This window comes from Trichosurus vulpecula, chromosome X, assembly GCF_011100635.1.
Source record: "Trichosurus vulpecula isolate mTriVul1 chromosome X, mTriVul1.pri, whole genome shotgun sequence".
Taxonomy (NCBI): domain Eukaryota; kingdom Metazoa; phylum Chordata; class Mammalia; order Diprotodontia; family Phalangeridae; genus Trichosurus; species Trichosurus vulpecula.
In genome coordinates, this window is record NC_050582.1 from 10,548,430 (window position 1) to 10,566,610 (window position 18,181).

Below are 18,181 nucleotides of genomic sequence, written 5' to 3' on the forward strand. Positions count from 1 at the left end.
ATTCATTTAGTTCTGTATCTTTTTTTTTCCTTAAGTGAAATATGTGGTGGCTGGACATATTGTAATGAGCCAAATGATGGATTTGGTGGCTAAATTATTTTGGTAGCTCATGAGTGTCAGTCTGTAAGTGATGGAGAATCACAAAGAATATGCTTGTTGATGATTGACGGGAAGGAAAAAGGAAGAGAGGAAATCAATTTAGACATAACGACTTAGCTTGCTAATTTTCCTAAGTGACTTAATAGTTACTGTAAGTTCCTCTCACATTCATATACCCCTTTCCAAAAAAAAAAAAAACCAGCATGACAGCCTTGGATAGTATCATGTACTGTACAAATAATTCCTGTCTTACAATAGCAATATAAGTAACCAAGACTGAAGGTCTGGGGAGACTCAACTGACTAAACTGATCATGGGGGTGGGGAGTAGCCATCCTATTGAGAATTATAGGTATTTTTCTAACACAAGCAATAGAATATTCTATCAAGCCTTCAAAATTCATAATCCAGCCTTTCACCCTAACTCTGGCAGCTAGATGGTCCAGTATCTTCATTGTCTCTCAGGAACCATCTTGTAGTGTCGTCTACTTAATCATATTCAGATCATACTCAGATGTCATATGAAATTTTTAGTCAATATTACAACCAATTTCCCTAACATATATAAAGATTGAGTTAGTTTCAAAAGGTACGTTAAATTCATTCTGGACACTAGCTCCTAGACCCTATAAACTGTATTATACTGGCAGCCTAGAATGATATAAAGAGAAAGTAGATTAAGCATAGAACAGTTGGGTTTGAAACTCCACTCTGCTACCAATTTCCTTTTTACCTTGGACCAATCTTGTGACCCTACGGGCCCTAGTTTTCTCTGCTATAAAATGAAAGAACTAGAGTATTAGACCTCTAAGACATCTTTGCATTCTAAATTCCTGATCCTAGGGCTAAAAATTGATCATAGGACCATAGAGATAAAGCTAGGAGGAACTTTAAAGATTGTTTCATTTCCCCAGTCTACCCCTTTACTGCATTTCAGAGATGAGGAAACTGAGGTACAGAGTTGGATTGACTCACCCATGACGTGAATGGCAGAGCTCAGGATGAACTCAGGTTTTCTGATTGTAGTTCTTTGTAATATACTGCCCAAAGTGCCTAACCTACTCCCATGGAGCATATTAGGCCCTGAGAAGATTTGAAAGGGTCCATTGGCAGATTAACTCCCAATGTCCCATGTCAGGGGTAGGGAACCTGTGGCCCTCTAGATCATAAAGTGTGGCCTCTGACTGAATCCAAACTTCACAGAACAAATCTCCTTAATAAAAGGATTTGTTCTGTAAAAGTTGGACTCAGTCAAAAGGCTGCACCCAAGGACCTAGAACTATGCCTGCTTCCCTCCACCTCGTTCTCAACAATGGCATGACAAACTTGGCCCAGGGCTTTGCAGAAATCTCAGGAAACCACAGTGCTCCCTGACCTACGAGCTTCCCGCTGGCAGAAATGAGGTTAGTATGCCAGGCTCTACTCTGCCACCATCCAGTCACACCCACTCGCTCTTCGGGCCCTAGTGCACTGGTCCGGCTCCTACGAAGGCCCTACATAGGTTGACCATCACCTCCCTAGGTAACCCTTTCATGTCTGTCTGTTTCATCGCTGAGGACGTCACCCTCCCCGTTCTGAACTTTCCATCACCAAGCTTTTTCAAAGATCACAGAAAAGGACTTACTGGTCAGAGGTCCAGGTGAGGATGCCTTCCCTCCCTTGGCTACTTCCAGGAAGCAGCTAAGCCCCACCCCTAGCCCACCTCCTTGGAAGTCTCACCCAATAAGCAAGAGCAAATGCTAGTTAGCCACGCCCCTCTCCTCCCAGACTCCAAACAGGCACCTACTGTCCCATTGGACAATCTTGGGCTCCTCCTGTCCTCTTCCTGTGAATCATTTCCCCCAGCCCCTCCCCTACCTACAAACTCTTGCCTCCCTGGGATATTCTCACACGCACCGTCCATATAGATGTACACCGCAGTTCTTCCCCAAAAGTCCTCTCCCGTCCAGACCCTTCATTACCCCTAGCAAAGCACTGGCTGGCCATCCTTCCCTCTTTCTTGTTTCTGAAGTGATCAGCAGTCTGGGGGAGGGTAAAGAGGAGGTTGGAGACCTCCGATGGAGGTGACCTTGTGAAGGCCATCTGTAACACTGGAGATAAACTTTGCTTAGCCTAGTAGGAGGAGGAGTAGCAGCCTCTAGAGATACATTTCATATGGTCAGTGTCCTAGAATGCAAAAAATGAGATAAAAGCCTTTGGAAATCTGGCCACCATCTGGAGGATTGGAGAGTCAGTGGTGGCAATAAAAAAAAAAGGGTGAGCCTAGAAAAATTATGGCTGAAAGTCCTTTACTTTTCTTTCAGGTACTGATGGCTATGTCATAACTGACACCCCCATGCAGTCCCGCTCTCTCCAGGCCTGGAGAGAAGGAAAGCTGAGTCCAAATTTAACCTCAAACGCTTTGTGATCTTGGGCAATTCATTTAACCTCTGTCTGTCTCAGTTTCCTTAACTGGGACATGGGGATAACCTAACAGCACCTACCTAGCAAGGGTATCATAAGGATTCAATGAGATAATATTTGTAAAGTGTTTAGCATATTGCCTGGCACACAGTAGGCACTAAATAAATGCTTGCCTTCTCTTCCCTTCCTCTCCACTACATTTCTAATCACCTCCATCTGAAGTGGTCTTTGACAATTCATTCTCCTCCTTAGCACTATTACACAGGTCTAAATGGGCATTTTCCTCTATCTTTTGTATTTGTCTTAGATCTGAGTGATCAGTGAGGTTCCCCCCCCCCCTGCCACCCGAGCCCCCAGCAGAATCCTTTGCCTTTCTGCTTATTTGATTCTTAGGAACTTCGCTTCATCTTTCGTGAGGCCATTACAGAGCCTAGAGCATGAGGAAACCTCTGGTTATCATATATGATGGTATCTAAGTTAACTTAGAGCCTTTTGTTACTTAAATGGTTTTTGCTTGGTTTGTTGTCACTCTTGATGACCCCATTTGGGGTTTTCTTGGCAAAGATACTGGCGAGTTTGCCATTTCCTTCTCCAGCATGTTACACATAAGAAAACTAAGGCAAACAGGGTAAAGTAACTTGCCCAGGGTCACGCAGATAATAAGTGCCTGAGGCCAGATTTGACCTCAAGAAGATGACTCTTCCTGACTTCGGGCCCAGCACTCCAACCACTCTTTTCACTGCTTCGCCTGGGTACCCTGAGCAAATAGAAGACCTCCAGCCTCCCCCTCCCAAACTTCCTATCTCACAGCATCTCACTGGAAGTGACTTCAGAGGCTTTCTAGTCTAACCCGAATAAGAAGGCCCTCTACTTGCATTAAGAGGGACCTACTCACTGGCTCCCACGGCAGACAAGTTCACCTTTGCATTGCCGTCACTGTTAAGAAATTTTGCCTTATGCGAAGCCTAAATTTGCTCCTTCCCTCATGGCTCCTATCCTTCACTCCTATTTCAGAACAAGTATAAGTGATAGGCCTACCAGAAGACACTTATCAAATTATCCTTCAGGCTTCTCTTCTCCAGTCTAAGCATCCTCAGTTCCTTCTCAGGAACCTGAAACCCTTCACCATTCTGGCTATGCTGCTCTGGATACTCCAAGTGCTCCATCTCTTTGAATAAATGTGGTGCCCGAGTAAGTCAGATCTGCTCTGATGCAGGCACAGCTGGACAGTCCCCTCCATATTCCTGCACACTCTGCCTTTCTTAATGCAGCTTTGGATGGCATTAGCTATTCTGGCTGCCGTATCACATGAAAAATTCATCCACACGTGAAACATTGAAATTGCAGGATGGGGCAGCATATCATTAAGTTCAATTCAATCCTGAAACAGTCAGAGGAGCTCAGAGGCCAACCCTCATTTTACAGATGAAGAAACTGAGGCCCAGATGGGTTCTGCAAGTTGCTGAAGGACACAATTACCAGTTAACAGAGCTGGGATTCCAGACTAGGATAGCTGCTTCCAGACCCAGCTAGCTATCATTTCCTTGGGCCAGAGGAACAACAAATCAGTGCCGCAGCATTTCAAAGGCTAGGCAGGAACATTTGTGTTTGGGCTGGTTGGCAAGGTTTCTTGAAGAAAGTAAGACTTCTTCTGGGCTTGTTTTCAGGGAGGCAAGTTTGTGATAGGTGCAATGAAACAAGCAACTTTGCAGGCACAAAGATGTGGAGTTGAGCATGACCATGGCATGGCCATGAGAAGGTCAAGTGAGTGACTTTTCTTGGAGAATAGAGTTCAGGTCATCTAGGTAGGACTGGCTGGGGTTTACAGAAGCGCTTGGATGCCTGGCTGGGAAGTTTGCCTTCATCCATTTGGCAATGGGCCAAAAATAATTGCCAATGATTTTTGGTATTTACGTTGCTTCGGGGCTGCCTATGGCTTCTTGGCATAGTTACACTGAAGATGGCAATTGAGGATATGCTATGTACTACACAGTTGCGTGTTGAGAAAAAAATGCCTCTCACGAGAGTTCCAAATGTATGCTTTAGGGACCATGACTGGGCCCTACGGATTTATGAGGCCCTCTAAGGAGCAGCTGAGGTATAGTGTGTGGAAAGAAGAGCTAGGCTTGTGTTGGAATTTTTCGATTTACTGAATACATGACTTTGGAGAAGGTGCCTCCCTTCTCAGAACCTCTGGAAAATGCAGATGACAATCCTTGCTCTTCCTGTTTGAGGCTCAACTAACATAGTGGATTCTAAACTCCTCTATTAGATTATAAACTCTTCCCATTAGATTACAAAATCCTTGAGGGGAGGGGCTGTCTTTTGCCTATTTTTATATCCTCATCCCTTAGCACAGTGCCTGACACATAGTAGGCACTTAATGAATGTTGAGTGAGTTGGTAGAGTACTCTGCAAATCATTATATGCTCTATGCTATAAAGGTCAGCTGTTGCTATATGTATGCTTGCTAAGGGGGTACTAGAATGCAGAGCAGAAACCAAAGTATGGCAACCAATCTTAAGATCAATTTGGAAATGCTGGAGGGTTTACCTCTTTGCCCCCTTCATCATATATGTTTGCCCTATTTCTCTGGGTAAACCTCTGAATCCCAGGAAGGTGCTCCCTGCCTACAGGGGGAACTCAACATGACAAGTTTCCATGAATACTACATGGGAATTTTCAATGTATTGAATCTAGTGGGAATCGATTTCTTCCAGAAAATAGGTATTGGTTCCATCTGGAAAAGTACTTAATAGAGAAAATGCTCTCATGTAGCAACCGTATATTGAAGTGATAACTAGACTGAGTGCAAGTACCTGGTCTTGGTGGCAGCTTCGATATAATTGATTGTCATTGCATCCCTTAATGGGCACGGATTTCAGGACAAATTGGCTGGTGTACACATCAACTGGCTGGGATAATGTGTGATTGTCCTGTTTCTAAACTAACGTCTTGTCCCTTCAGGAACAGATTTCAATCATCTCTTTCTAAGAGCATCCTCCAGAATGAATGAGTGAGCCACAGAAGTGGGAAATGGGAAGAAGACTACGGCACCAATGGATTTCAGGTAGGACACTTTTTGTCATTTATATTTCAACCTGAGCAAAAGCACTGTTGAAATTCACTGACCAAGTCTTAGATTCTAAATATGTATATGGGCTCCCAGCTATGGGCAGCAGATTTATAGGATATTCCAACATGGTTCTCCTGTTGATGGTCCTTAATCAAAAGAAGAATATGGTCAAACCCTAAGACTCCCATATGTCTCCCCTAACCGAAACATGACCCTCTCCATCCTTCTGCTCTAAACCTAACACTTCCCCTTCCCCTCTCCCCTTCCCCTTCAATCCAATATAAGCTCTACATATACATTCTTATTAAACGTAGTTTCACATTAGTCATGTCGTACAGAAGAATCAGAATGAATGGGAAGAATCATGAGACAGGAAAAAAACGAAACCCAAAAAGAGAACAAATAGTATGCTTTGATCTTCATTCAGCCTCCATATTTCTTTCTCTGGATGTGGATGGTATTTTCCATCATGAATCTTTTGAAGTTTTAGGTCTTTACATCGCTGAGAAGAGCCAAGTCTATCAAGGTCAGTCCTCGCACACGGTGGCTGTTGCCGTGTACAATGTTCTCCTGGTTCTGCTCCCCTCACTCAGCATCAGTTCATACATGTCTTTCCAGGTTTTTCTGAAGTCTATCTGTTCCTCATTTCTTATAGCACAAGAGTATTCCATTACATTCATATACCACAATTTGTTCGCCATTCCCCAATCGATAGGCATCCCCTCCATTTCTAGTTCTTGGACAGCACATGTGGGACCTTTTTCCTTTTTTATGATCTTGTTGGGATACTACCCTCTAAGCACTATTGCTGGGTCAAAGGGTATATACAGTTTTATAGCCCTTTGTCACCCACCTATTCTTTCATCTCTCTCCTTCTTTCTCTGCCATTTTGCTTCATCCTTGCCTATTCCTTAGACCTGCCCAACTGTTGACCCTGGAGGATGAGGCTCCAGCTCCATTCTGGGAGACAGGAAGAAAGTGGTCCTGAGAACCAGTCTTCAGGAGGAAAACTACTTTGTTGAAGTCCTTGGAGCTCTTTCATTGACAGACCCTGTGTGTGTGATTGTCAAGGTCAAATAGCTTCTTGGCATTAGGCACGGTCTAGTGCACGGATTCTCAATGTGTCATTTGGGAGTTGGACAAGAAAGTGCTTTCCACCATTAGTAGGGGATATGAGGGGAGTGAGGGAGGCCGAGGATGAGTGTGAAAATGAGGGAGGGAAAATAGAGAAGAAAATGAGGAAATGGCCAACTTGGGCTGTCTTTTAGGTTGGGTATATTCTAAAAGTTCCTGAAGATGATGCTGGGGAATAGGGGGAGGAAAAGAGAGAGGGGGGGAGAGAGAAGAAGGAGGAATTTGTAATGTTTTTCACCCTGAATTAAGCATTTAGCCTCTGTTTGGGCCTGGCGAGCTGCTTCAGAGTCTCTTGATGTTGGTCACTCAGCAGCCTGGTCATGTGTGGCAAAGCACAGAATATGACTATTTGGATGGCCCAGGTTTGGGAAGCTGGTAGAGTGTCCAGTTTGGTGAGATTGGAGAACTGTCTGGGTGTGGCCCAAACCTCCCTTACACCCCTCATCCATCCCTGCTGAGCAGCAGAAATGCCAAGGCAAGGGTAACATTTCCCCTGCAGCAGCAGATCCGCAGACCCCACAGCCTCTTTCTACTTTAGGGCCTGTTCCATTTGCCCGCTGTGTGGCATGCCCTTCTGCATCATTGGCATGGGGGGGGCAGTAAAGTACAAAGTCAGATTTCATCTATCATAGTGTAGTGTCATGATTTTTTTTCCATCATACAATTTAACCAGGAGCCTCTTCCAGCCTTGCTCTCATGGTTCCCTAAGCTGGTACTTGGGAGGCAGAGCAGGGCCAGGGGAAATCACCCATGCCATGACCCGAGGGATGTGAAGAAGAGGGAGGGGCCCACCTCACTCCCTTGTCCTTGAGGATGGTTGGTACCTGAACCTGGGGACTTCTTAAGCAGCTTCCCTGAGCAGCACAGAGCTCCCCGAGAGTGTGGGGCTGGAGCAGTTGCTCCCATTCGTAGCCCAGGAAGGCAGCAGTGTAGACCCTTGCCAATGGTGTTGACTCCACAACTAGGTGAATCTGTTATTTGAAGGGCTTCACGTAGCCCTTCTGAGTAGATTATTGGTTGAAAAAGGGTGGGTCCTGTACAGTAGTCCCACTGTTATTAGGACACAGAGGAAGAGCAGTGGACTTGAGTTCTGGAAGGCAGGAGAGCCTCATTTCTTAGCATAATGATCAGAGAGCGGAAAACAGTCGGGGAGCTGTGGCATGAAAGTGATGTCTATCAAGTGTGCAGTTAAGCATTACCTAAATATAATAAACTGCAGGCAGCAGCAGCCACCCAGTGCCACACAGGCAGATTACTGCCTTATCCTTTTATATTACAGTATGACAAAACCACTTTCAGAGAGAAATTGGGGCTTCTTCACAGCCCTTGCGAAGTTATTACAAGCTTAGGCCTAGCCACATGGGCTGCATTGACAAACATGGATCCTTTAAAATTAAACTACATTAACAACAACAACAATTCTTGCTGCTTCTCCGCTTGACAAACAATCCCTGCTGGCACTGATGACGTGCATTGGCGCCAACTCCGATTCCTGGTTGGACGCTAATTTCATTCCTCATGTGCTATTAAAAAGCTTTGAAAATGGAGAGGCTGTGAAGTTAACTCCTCTCAAGGAAAGCAAAACAATTGACAGAGGAAGAGCTCCGAGGTAAGGCTGCTCAGATTGGGCCTCGGAAAATGGCCCTTCCACCTCCATGCCAAGAGGGAGTTCAGTGCAAGGCATCTTTGGGAGTGGATCATTGACGCTCACTACTTGGGAAAGGCAAAGGCAAAGAGCCAGAGACGGCCAAAGACAATGAGCTCGGGGCGGTCCTTGGCTGTGTACAGGGCAGAGAAGACCCACTTGGGGTCAAGAACTAAGACTCGGGTTAGGGAGGTGCTGTGGAGAGGAGACCCGATCCCACAGGGGATGCTCACCCAGTGCCTTGCTGCTTCAGGGGAGTGGGCAGAACCCTACGAAGTGTATTTTTGGGAGTACCAGAAAGATGCCCCCTACCTGCCCCCCCAGAATACCACTACCAATAAGTAGCCAGTTGCTGATGGCTGAGGTCAGGCCATTAGAGAGCACTTGGTTGGTTGGTTGTCCTTCATTCTAGAAAAGTACCAAAATCAAACCATTATATTAGAGTCAAGTTACAGTGTGACTGACTGTGGCTGATCAGACCACTATGAACTCAGAGTTCTCTACCATAGGTCGGGCACAAATGGTCCACGTGAACATTTGGGGTAGATTCTTTAAATTTGTGCATCTCGCCTTTCTTTTGAGATACTTCAATTCTGCTTTGCTTCATAGAGCACAGTACCTTCTCTGATTAGGGCACACCTTGCTGAGTGGTTCTGTGCCAGTGTCTCCCATGTCACAAATCAATTCCAAAGTTCTTAAGAGAGACCCTGAGAGTGTCCTTGTATGGCTTCCTCTGCCCGCCATATGAGCCCTTGCCTTTTGTAAGTTCTCCATAAAAGTCTTTTTGGCTAGAGTACCTTTGGCATTTTAGTCCTTTGCCTTTAAGAAATTGATGATCTGTTTTCAAATTCAAATGAACCCCAGAGAGCATCAATCCACTGTCAGTTGTGAGTGTCTTCCTTTCCCACCTGACTGGGAATGGAAAACAGTTTAGGAGGTTCCCGTGGGGACAAAGTGGAGGGCACTAAGCAGCCGAGGGGAGGGGGAAGGGCATAATCCCAAAGAAAGGGCGATGGGAGGGTGCCCCAGGCAAAGATAACTGGCCTTCCAGTTCTGCCAAGGGCACATCCTGCTTGGAAATAGCAATATAGAGGCCCACAATGAGCAGCTTGTGGCCCATTGTTACTCCTTTGGGTGTAGAACTCTCAATGCCTGGGGCCTCGTTCTGGGATCTCCTGTTTGTTCTGGGCTCACTCCGGCTTTTCTGATCGATCATTTCCGTTGGAATCCAAGGCGTCCTGGGGAGTAGGGACTGGACCTGTGATTTCAGTGATATAGGGGGCTCCCACACTCCATACACAGGTTGGCTGGCCCCTTCCATTTATGGTCACCTGGAGCACCAAGAGGCCAAGTGACTTTCTCAGGGTTACCCAAGGCAGTCTGTGTCAGCTGTGAAAATTGAACTGGGGCCTTTCTGGCTCCAAGGCTCAGTCTTTCTCCACTGTGCCTTGCTGCCTTTCCTGTATCTCCCACTCCCATCATTCTCTGTTTTGAATTGGTTGTGATTACTGACAGTCCCAGGCCTGCATGTTGTCACAAACTTCCATTCCTGAAGAGAAATCATTAACTGTGCGGGGAACAAGCTTCCCTTCTCGTTAAATGCTAGGAAGCCAAGCCTTGTGGGCAGCTGTGGCTGATTATCAGGATTTTCAAATTGACTCCACTGCTGAATAGAAGCAACTTAATTCTGTATCTAATTTTAATCTGCATCTCATGTCCGGCCCTGTTGTGTTAAAGCATTTGTTAACATTTAAAGAGGGGGAGCTGATGGTATTGATCCCTGTTGCTTAAATTGGCTAAGGTGATCAATTTGGCTTGTAAACTTTTGATGTTTAAATGCATTACCTTAATACCATTTAAGTATGGTCAATTGTCAACCCCATTAACCCATGGTGTACAGCCTGGATTTGGAATTAATTCAGCCTTTCCAGTAGGATGGCCTATGGAGCACATTTAATAGTTCTCAAGCAAAGCAAGTGGGCTTGGATCTTGTTGCCTGGATGTTTTCCTGTGTGCTTTCTCTCCCTTGGGCTACAAGAGCAAGTGGCCAAAAGTCTATTACTCTCAGGGCATCCCCCCGTCCCCCAATCAACCCCTGCACATTGTTTGCAATTTTCAAAAAGTCATCATCAAAAGCATGTTAGGAAGGATTAATAAAATCCCAGAATTTGGGAATGATTACGAAGGGACCTCAGTGGCCACCTAGTCTAACCCGTACCCCAAAGGAATTTCCGCTGCTTGAAGGTCACCACCTAGCCGCTGCATTCCATTTTTGAACAGCTCTCATTGTGAAGAAGCTTTTGCTGACACCCAGCCTAAGTCTGCCTGTTAGCAGCTTCTCCTCATTTCTTCTGGTTTTGCCTTCTTGGCGCAAGTGGACCAAGTCTGATCCCAGGTGACCCCATCAGATGCTTGGTTCACTATCGTTCTGCCTTGAGGCTTCTCTTCTCTGAGTTAAGCCTGCCCTCTAGTTTTACCTGATGTTCATAGGATACTAATTCAAGGCCTTTCTCCCGCTTCCCAATGTCCTCTTCAAACCGTGCTGCCCGAAATTTAACCTAGTACTCCAAAGGAGGTCTGATGAGGGCTGAAATCAGGGAGATTGTCGCCTCCCCATTCCTGGATACTCAGCCCCAGCTTTTTGGGCCACTGTGTTGCTCTGATTTTTCTCCACATGGACAGCATGGATGATGCACTTTATCAGAAATCTTGCTAAAAGCTAGGTAAATCATATCTACAATATTGCCCTCCTGTACTAATTTAGTAATCCTGTCATAAAAGGAAATGAGATTAGCGTGGCGTGATTTGGAGCCAGGCTGGTTCTTTAGCTCTGCCGATTCCCTGTCCAGATGTTTGCCAATCATCTCTTTCTACATTCTAGAATTTTCCCCAGAATTGAAATCAGTCTCCTTGGCCTATAGTTTGCAGATTATCTTCTCTCCCCTCCACCATTTGTCTTTGTCTATCTTCCCTCATCCTTTAAAATCATGCTGAATTGTCCGTGATGTTGCTTCTCTTACAACTCAGAAGCTCGACATCAGGATGTGCATCTGGAGACTGTCTTCAATTCAGTCTCTGATCTAACTGCTCCAAGTCTCCCACACACTTTTCTTTTCCTCCTTATTTGAAACAAGTCTTTCTCTCTTCTGTTTCTTCTAACACAAACTCCTCAGTGGAAAGTCAGAAGTCAAAAATCTTTTCTGGGCTTAATAGCAGCATCTGTTGCTTCCTGTATCACTATGGGACTCATTTGTAGTCATTTCTAGGCCCATTTTTGAACTTGTGATGACCAGGTATGGAGTGGGAAATACTGGTATACTTTTAAATGAAACTCCTATTATACGTTTAATAACATTGACACCACCTCAATCAGCTTCCCATTCAGCTGGTAATCCTTGCCACGTTCTGGATATTCTTTAATTTTTACTTTTGTAAAGTAACTTGATGAGCAGAACATAATTTGAATTACCTTTGAAATTTCACAACTTTGAAATAAACATCTCATTTGGGTTTATTATGGAGCTGATTTGAGTGAAATAATGGCCCAGGATGGAGTAATTGATGTAAAGAAGGGGCTGATGCACAGTTATCACTCTGTCTTAGCAAATACTCTCCGGACACCATGGTCACAACAAGTATCCTACCAGATATCAACTGTTATAAAAGGTTCTTTCTTGCCCCTCTCCAAAGGTGTGCTAGTAAATGTTTAACAACCGGCTCTCTGGAAAAAAATGTGTGCCCAACATACTTTTCAATTTTATCTGCCATATTAACATTTTATCCATCACTTTCCAGACAAGGAAACAGTAAGTCAAGCCTCTGATTTGTGGCGTGTGCTGATTTCTGAGGTGGAAATTTACCAGTCAGCTCTCCCAAGATGGTGGAAGCTGGCTCTGTCATACTACTGCCCCTCTCCATGTAGTAATAACCACCTAGGATCAGAAAGGCACTTGGCTGCTTATTCTTTGCCTTGTTGCTCTGAGCTGGAATTGTGCTTTCCCCAGACATTTAGAGCTTCTCAACCAACTTACGTAAAATCCACCTAGACTTGAAAATCATTCAGCAAAATTCCGTAGGAAGGAGCTTGGGGGGTGGAGAGTGAAGTGGGGAGCTATAGTATAATATCTCTCCTTTTCTAAGCTTGAAGCGTTTCTCCTTCCTTGTTTGGTCAATTCAGCGAGACTTAACCATGAGCTTGCTTTCCTCATTAGGCCAGTAGACTGAGGAATAGGATCGGTTGCCGTGGGTTTATTATAATAACATTTCATTAAAACCATACAAGGGGCTTTTTCTTAAAGGGATTCTGCCCATCTAAGCCCAGTGTCTTGCTAGGCATCTATTGGCTAAGGCTCCAGGGGCTCACGGCCTGTACCAATCTCTGTCCTTGTCTTGCCTGTGTGCTTTGCCCTGTGTTTGTGACCCCTCAATAGGAAAATTGGGCTCCTTCTCACATTCCTTGGCTCTCCTCTCCCCTCTCTCAACTGTGCTGGGTACAGTTATGTTTGTATCTAACCAAAAGACCCTTAGGGGCCCTTCCTCAGTTAGCCAGGAGGCTCAGTAAAGCGTCACAGGGACCTAGTTTCTTTGCAATGCTGCTAATTAGCTGCTTTACATTTTACCTCCGCTGAATGCCATCTGATCAAACACTAAGAAAGGTCTTTTTCCCTCCTCCCACATGATACTTTCCTTGTCAGGAACCCAAAGCTGCTGCTGCTGGGCTCTTACTGCTCCCACAGCTGGTCCAGTAGATGCTGCCCTTGTCACCCATACTCACAGGCCTTCCAGGACTTTTTGATGTTCAAAAGGTTGATAGGCAAGGAAAAAAACTACAAAAGGAGAGCTAGGGTGGCTAGCATCCTCAGGTACAAGCCTTAAGCCAGTGTTCCCTATGGGCAAAGGGGCCCCGCTCTTATGTTGGGGAACAAAGGACCTTTCCTTCACCCTGCTTGGAGTCACATCTTGTCTTCCAGAAACCTGCCTCCCAGAGTCCTGCCAGCTGAAAATCGCCTCTTCTTTGATCCCACTGTGGTGCTCTGGGTCATCAGTTTTTCTGACTTTTTCAACCATTGTTGGGGGGGGGGCAGTGTGGATGAAGCTGAGGTGAAGAGGTTTAATCTAATAATGAGTCATACATAGCTGGAAGTAGGCCATAGAATATCTATACACATTCCCAAAGAGGGCAAAATCTATGTGCCTACCTTTGGGGAAGGTTCTCAGGCTCCATATTTATCCTGTCCTGTCCACTGGATGTGATACTTCCTACAATGTTTTAAGCCTCAGTTATTCAGAGTTTATGATAAACATCAGCTCAGATCATATTCGTAATACCTTGTTCTCTTAGAAGAAATGACCAGGCAAGTGGATTCCTAGTGTAAATGCATAAACTTTGAAGAGCTGTAGATACGCAATCCAGCCAGCAATCTCAGCAGGACTATAGAGGACACATCACATTGAACTTGGCATGAAAATTTGGGGCCTCACTTGTTTAGTCGTTTTTTTTCAGTTGCTATATTTGCCTGTAAAAAAATTGCACCTTTCTAGAAAGTCATAAATCTTACTTTTTACTAATTGAAACTGTCCTACACCTTAACAAGGCTGAAACAAGGTTTTCTTTAACAAGTATATATTCCTATCTGTGCAAAGACTGGGCCATTTGTTGATTGGCCCACTTGGTTTGCAAATGAGCTAGTAGGCCTTGCCTAAATGCACAAAAGCAGTCAGGGCCATTCAAATCCAAATTACATGTTAACATATATTAAAAACAAGTGAATAAAAGAAAGTACTTATGAAACATTCAGACTTGAAAACCATGGGTTTTTTTATGAATTAGGCCAAGACAGAGAGAGCTAGGTCTCTTTTGGGCACTAGTTCGTTTATCCTGATAATTGGAAGGCAAAGCCAATAATCCAGATGGGTTAGAAGGAATACAAATATTTCTTTGTATTTCAACAATGTTGAGCAGCCCCTTCACAAATGAAGAATTTTCTGCATATGGGAAGCAAATGACTGTGAGCAGAGAGAAGGCTCCCAAGTTAGGATGGCAACATTCTGATGCCAAGCAAGCCACAGATGGTGTCCGAGAGCATCACTTCCCTTCATGAGCTCTGTAATCTAGTCATGCCTGTCTTCTTGCTTCCTCCGGCCACTTCTCATCTCCGTGACTTTGTATAGCCTGTCGATGTGCATCCAACCATCCATCCCTTCGGTCCCTGGAATGGCCTTCCTCCTCTTCCCTACCCCCACATGCACTCAAGTTTTTCCAGGCATGCATATGGATTTTGGCCACTTCTCCCAAAGTTCAGCTCAGATACCACCTCCTATAAGAAGGCTTTCTCATCCAGCCCTGCACTCCACCCCATCCCCCATCCTTAACTGTGAATTACTTAGTATTTATTTTGTATGTGTTATTGTTGTTCAGTCATTTCAGCTGTGCCCCACCCTCCATGCCCACCCCAACCTCCATTTGGGGTTTTCTTGGCAGAGATAATGGAATAGTTTACCATTTTTTTCTCTAGTTCACTTTACAGATGAGGAAAATGAAGCAAACTGGGTTAAGTGACTTGCCCAAGATCACACAGCTAGTAAGTGTCTGAGGCCAGATTTGAACTCAGGAAGATGAGTGCCCTGCCCTAGAATGGGTCTATGGTTAAGTTGTTTAATTGCTTACTTAAGAGGAAAGCAGGATAACAAACTTTCCTCTAAAACACAAAATGCAGTCATACCTTTGTCCCTAACCACTAGGCTTCTTGAGATTCTCAAAGCAGCATGAAAGGGAGACTCACTGAACTGAAACTGAACGCCTCTTACTGAGCCAGAAAGGTTTGTCACATGGGAGAGCACAAGACCTCACCCACCATACACCTTAAGGTGACAAGCAACCTCAAAGCTAAGGGAGGCTCTGGGGGAATCCAAGAGAAGTGGCTTCTGACAATCCTGAGAGCTGAAAGGGCTTTAGCATTCCCTCTGAAGAGAGCCCGTGTTCACCCAGCCAAATCAATGGCTGAAAGCAGAAAAGACTCTGACTGCCCATTACAGAGCCAGCCTAACAGATGGCTCATCCGGGCTGAAATGCCATGCCCCAGAAGTGCCCAGCCACCGAGCACGGCTGCTATCCAGCAGCAGAGCGGCCTACTTGGTGCTGTCTGGCAGTAACTGAGCCATGTGAGGGGCCAGCACAGCTGCTTAGTCACCTCCTTGACCTGACTGAGCAATGACTGGCCTAGTAAGGTGATTCCTGGGTCACCCAGCCAGCCAGCCAAAACAGCACACTCTGGAAAAGAGCGAGTTCAGTTGAACTGCCCATCCCAAGGACACCCCATGCCTTGTGAAGAGTCAGGCCAGCCTGTAGCAGCATGGAGACTCTTCAGAGATAGAAAGCACAGCAAGGCCTCTGGAGGTGTGCTCTCTACATGTCTGCCTCGCTCTCCATTCCTACCCACTCTTTCCTTCTGTGGATTCTGTGTGTGTCTTTGTGGGAGAGGGAACCTTTGGTGTTCAAGTAAATGCCTCTGCTGAAGAGCTAGTATCATCTGCTGGCTGATCACAGAGGGGAAGCACACTGGTGACAGCTCATGAGCCAGGGTTATGAAGACAGCCACCTAACAGGGTTAGCCCAAGACTTTTGAAAGTAGTCCTCTGGGGGGCCATCCTGCCAATGCCAGAATGGATTGGGCAAGTGAGCAGCAAGGGAAGCATTGCATAGATATTATGATTTACTTGGAAGTATAGTTGTTTTGGGGCAGCTAGGTGGTGCAGTGGATAGAGCCCTGGGCCTGGAGTCAGGAAGACCTGAGTTCAAATCCAGTCTCAGACATTTACTAACTATGTGACCCTGGGCAAATCACTTCCCCCTGTTTGCCTCGGTTTCTTCATGTGTAAAATGAGCTGGAGAAGAAAATGCAAAGCACTCCAGTATCTCTGCTGACCCCAAATGGGGTCACCAAGAGTTGGCCACAACCAGGATGACTGACAGCACCAACAGCAACTACCTTTTGTTTCCCCTAGAAATATAAGAACGTGACTTTAAGCTGGAAGTAACCTCTCCCCTCACCTTACATATAAACAAAGTCCTAGAGAGGTGAACTAACTTGGCCAAAGTCACCCAAATGCAGTGATAGGTTCAGGACTTGAACTCAGGTCTTCTGACTCCAAGTCCAACACTCTTTTCACTGTACCGCGTTGCCTTCCCTCTTAGAATATAGCCACTTAAAGACTATGTGGTTTTTGTCCATAGTTCCTAGTTCATAGACTTGAAGCTAAAAGGTCTTTGTATGGTCAGCACCCAGCCCAGTGCTTATAGCAGGGCTTTTAATAAATGCAGGTTTGTTATCCATCATTCATTCACTTATTTCTTTGGGCTTCCAGCCTTCAGTCTGTGATCCCCTGGGCTGCCCTTCGTGTGGTAACAAAGCTACTTTCATAGAGAGAGACTGGTAGACCACACGGATAGAACTGAAGTCTTGCCTGACTTGTCTCTTCTCTGCACTCCTGTGGGTGCATTAGTCCAAACCCTCGAGTGACATTAGCCAATTTGGGGTACTTTTGTTGCCATTATCCTTCTGATAAGAGGCTATTCTTTGATAGTTACTGCAGTGTTGGGGTGTAGCCATGAGCACAAAGGCCCTCTCCGCACCAAATACGGGTGAAATCTGCGCTCTGATCAGTGGCCCAGGCTGCCTCTGTTCACCATCGCCGTGACACCGATTCTGCGGAGAAGCTGGCGAAAGTTAACAAAGGTGAATGTCCGCTGTCAGAAGCTCCCTTTTCTGGCAGTTCCTTACTTGGTAGCATGACTTTCAGGGGGTAGCATTCATCCTTCTTTGGAACCTTAATTGAAGCATGCTGGGTGACACATCTTTGCCAATCTCCTCTCTCCGTTCAGACGTTTATCACTGCTTTACCTAGAGATTTAGACAATGAGATCATTGGCCCTTCACACACAATCCACACAAGTTGAAAGAGAAAGAATTTTCCAAGTGAGCGCAAACGGAAGTTCCCCAAGGGGAGTGGTTCAGAGAGTGTGGCTATGCGCTGTGTGGCTCCAAAAGCAGGTGGAAGGTGGCTTCTAGGAGAGCTCTGAACTTCACCCTTCAGGTACTGATGACCTTGCTCTTGGGGCTCATTTTCCTAGCTAACAGAAATCTGAAAAAGAATCTGAAAATATCTTTTGGGGGAGTGGAGTGACCCAAGCCAGGTCATAAATGGATACAGTGCTAGGCCTAGGGTCAAGAAGACCTGAGTTCAGATCCGGCCTCAGACATCTCCTAGCTGTGAGACCTTGGACAAGTCACTTAACCTCAGCTTCAGTTTCCTCAAGTGCATTAATGGGGATAATGAGCACTCCTACCTCCCAAGGCTGTTGTGGGTCTCAAATGAGAATGATTATAAAGCCCTTAGCTCAGTGCCTGGCACACAGTGAACACTGTATAAATGTTAGCTATTATTGCTAATATTATTATAAAATATGTAAATACAAATTGTTGTATGAATTACATAAATATTATTATTATAAATTTATTTTTTCTTGCCCTGGTTCAGGCAACTTACAGCCTATTGTGGAGAAAGTCAGTAAACCTGTTGAAAAGGGGGAAACACCGCCATGTAGTCTTCAGGTCATCATTTCTTTCTGAAGAATCGCATTTGCACTTTTACCTGGCAGACTTCATATCTTTTTCTAATGACAACCAAATAGCACAATGGCTAGAGGGCCAGACTTGGAATCGGGAAGATCTGAGTTCAAATCCAGCCTTAGACACTAGCTTTGTGACTCTTAAGTCCTCAGCCTCACTTGCTTTCTGTAGAAGGGCAGTACTAAACCCCCCCATC